The sequence below is a fragment of the Aphis gossypii genome, unplaced genomic scaffold (assembly GCF_020184175.1).
Source record: "Aphis gossypii isolate Hap1 unplaced genomic scaffold, ASM2018417v2 Contig00784, whole genome shotgun sequence".
Classification (NCBI taxonomy): domain Eukaryota; kingdom Metazoa; phylum Arthropoda; class Insecta; order Hemiptera; family Aphididae; genus Aphis; species Aphis gossypii.
In genome coordinates, this window is record NW_026083281.1 from 19,469 (window position 1) to 23,086 (window position 3,618).

The 3,618-nt window shown below is 28.8% G+C and overlaps 1 pseudogene; it reads left to right on the top strand.

Annotated features, from left to right (window-relative positions):
- Positions 1-1,649: 1,649 nt before the first annotated feature.
- Positions 1,650-3,311, top strand: LOC126555294 (uncharacterized; annotated as a pseudogene).
- The last annotated feature ends 307 nt before the right edge of the window (positions 3,312-3,618 follow it).

Genomic DNA, 3,618 nt, shown 5'->3' on the forward strand with positions numbered 1-3,618 from the left:
ATGTTATTGCACATTTTCAAATTCGTGTCCGAATTTGCAACAACAACAACAAGAACACCTGGTTTCACCCAAAAGGCGACCGCACAACGTAAACAAGAGACGCACCACGATATATAAGGGAGCCCGAAGACCAGCAACGACAGATGTACCAAAGCTATCAACAACTGAGCACTTTCACGTCACTCAGCCACTTATTTTATTTGTTACATGTATTTTGTTTATATGCAATAAAGATATATTACGTTATTAAGTTTAACTTTCATTCAAATTAACCATTTGGATTCAAATCTGATACTGGCACGCAACAATACAATATGACCAATAATGTGTAAACAATTTTTAAATAATATCTAATTTATACTTTAATTTTAATTGTTATATATTTAATTATTTTAATTTGGCTATTTTTTCCGTGGCTTATTTTTCTGTGGATTATTTTTCCCATGGCTTTTTTTTCCCTGGATATTTTTTCCTACATTCATCGTGATTTATCTCTATTATATCATTATAATAGTATTTTGTTGAAACTTTGTCCGCATTTTAAGTAAATTATAATTTATAAATGTTTTAAGCTTTGACTATTGACTGTATATTTTAATTAAGCATAATACTATAATATAGTCGGGAGCACGAAAATTGAGCGATGGCCCCCGCGACCCGTTGTTAGTACCCACTGCTGTAAGCATTGGTTCTCAGTATAAATTGTACTATCACGCTGCGCTGTCGGGCTAACCTAGCCGGGTTTAATAGTTTGATAACCACTTTACAAAAACTGCCGCTTGGAACATGACGGGCAGCGCTCATTTTTCGTGCTCCCGACATAGATAATTTATCAAACTACGGATAATAAACCGCTCAATAAAATAAATAAAAACAAAAGAAAATTAGACTATACCATGACTTCTATCACTGATCTCTTTAAAACAAAAACAACAGATGTAATAAGTAAGTTACCTAAGTCACATTAGATAATTTATACAAGCTATTATCTCTTCTATATATATAAAAGTCAAAGTGGAAATCTTTGTTACGGGTAAGCTTCGAAACGCCTGGACCAATTTCGCTCATTCTTTTTTTGTTTGGGTCGTAATTGCCAGGAGAAGGTTCTTACCATACTTTTTAAATATTTAAATACTTTTTCTGTATTTTAAATACATTTTAAATACTTTTGGACAGAAGTATTTCAAGTACATTTCAAATATTTATTATTATATTTTGTATTTAAAAATATTAAATACAAAATTTTCAAACAAAATTTTTAGTTTGGTTTATCGATTATGAAGAAATTACTTATCGTCGAAGAAACGATCTGGCGATTACGTCTTAATGTTGTTATCGACAAACAATATTTAAAGATATTACGGGAAAAGTAATATCTCCCATATATCGTATGTCTATTTGGCTATTTATAGTATATAGTATCGTAACATGACGACACACGGAATCCCAGTATCCCACAGACCCACACATACACACACTCCGTCACTCATTATTCGTTAATATTTTAATAAATAAAGTTATTTTATCACATATTTGCCATTTGTGTTAGTCTCTAGTCACTGCTCACTGCTCACTAGAAATTGTAATTTTATTGTTATGTGCCGTGAGTTAGAATAGTTTTTTTAATACGCTGTATATGAATAATAAAAATGGATAACAACAATGAAATTATTCTTCAGTGGAATATTTATAATATTCACTATAAAGTTGTAAAAATAATTAATAGTTGCGAGTTGTACACTACGTACGAAGTATCTTGCAAACATTGCATTGGTTCGAAGACACGTACTGCTAATTCACGTGCCGCATTAAATCTTCGCAAGCATTTAAAAGTAAATACCTAATGGATAATTCTAATTTCATATTTTTTTATTAGTAGGTAATTGTAACGATTTTCCTGTGTGCCTCACTGCCTCCTTAATCCTTAGGTACTATGATTGTACAAATTCAGTCAAATTGTAAAAGAAATTAGGAAGTAATGATCAGATGAATAAATATAATTGTACTCCTACATATAAAAAGAAATATCCGATTATTTCTACTTGGCTTAATAATATATTTTCATACTACAACAACTTTACTATACATATTTAGCCAGTAGGTACCACCTAAATTTAAATATCTGCATATAGTATTATAGTTCACAATATTTTATTATTTTATGATAATTAACATTCTATAAGCAATTGGCACTATAAAAATTGTCAATTGTACTTATTCCTAAGGATTTTGCCTAGTAATTATATTATTTATTGATTTTGTACTGTTCAATGTTCATTATTTATTATGTTTGATTATAATTGCCTACTAGTACCTAGTACCATCTATATTTATTATTTTTACCTAAATGTTCTAAAATTCATAGGGAAAACATAGTAATGTCAAGTCTGTCAGAGAATTACTAGCTCCTGCTACTGCTGTTTCAATAGATGTTAAAAGGAAAGTCGATACTGAAATTCATGATAATTCTGATGTAAAAAAAATCAAAAATTTAAATACTGTTCAGATGTCAATACTTAATTGTTCAAATCATAAAAGTTTGACTTTTCAAGGTACGGTTGATTTAGTTGAGTAATTTAATATAATAATAGTCTGTACGTGTATTTCTATATTAGTAAGACTTAGATCTACTTAACTTAGATTGTATTTTACAGAAGACCTTGATCAAATGATCTTAGATGTTATACTAAATGCAAATTTACCGTTCAATTTGGTATCTCATGAAAGTTTTAAAATATTATTTCTAAAGGCTATCCTGGAAGAACTGTTTTATGTCGTCAGACTTTAATGAAACGTATAGATGATAGCTATAAAGTTGCCTTTGATAAATTAAAGAACAAGTTGAATTTGGTTGAATTTGTATCAACGACAGTAGATGCTTGGTCTACATTTAAAAGGTAATTTTAATACACTTATTCATTTAGTAATAAAGTTTTCAGTACTCATTTAATATGTGAGTATGTGACCTAACTAGGAGGGACCTTACATGTATAAATGTATTTTAATAAAATAAAAATTGTTAACATTATTTAATGTAGTAAGTACTGTATTATTTTATATTTGTATTATTAATTAATGATTATTCTTTATTTCTAAATAAATCATACTTAGGAATTACTGTTCACTGAATCGATACAAAAACATTTGAACGCAAATCATATTTGCTGTCCATAAAACCATTGAAAGGTAAACATACTTATGATGTACTGGCTAGAGCAATGGAGTCAGTATATACTCTTTTTGACATAAATGATAAAATAGTGTACTCAACAACAGATAATGGATCAAATTTTGTTAAGAGTTTTAAGTAAGATTGAATTAAATTTGTATATAATTTATTTATTAGGACTTTTAGGAACATAGTTTATAATAGTCCTTATTGAAGTAAACTATAGTAGGTATATGGTATATTTTTTTCAGAGTTTATAGTCAAAAAAATGATGTTGATTTACCAATTGAAAATAATATCACTCATTTATCTGATAGTGAAGAACCAGAAGATTTTGATATAAAAGATGAAAATACAGATGGTACAGCTTATGTTAATATTGCAGACCTATTCGATGAAGCTGAAGATATAGACTATATTCTACCCAAGCATCATAGATGTGCTGCACA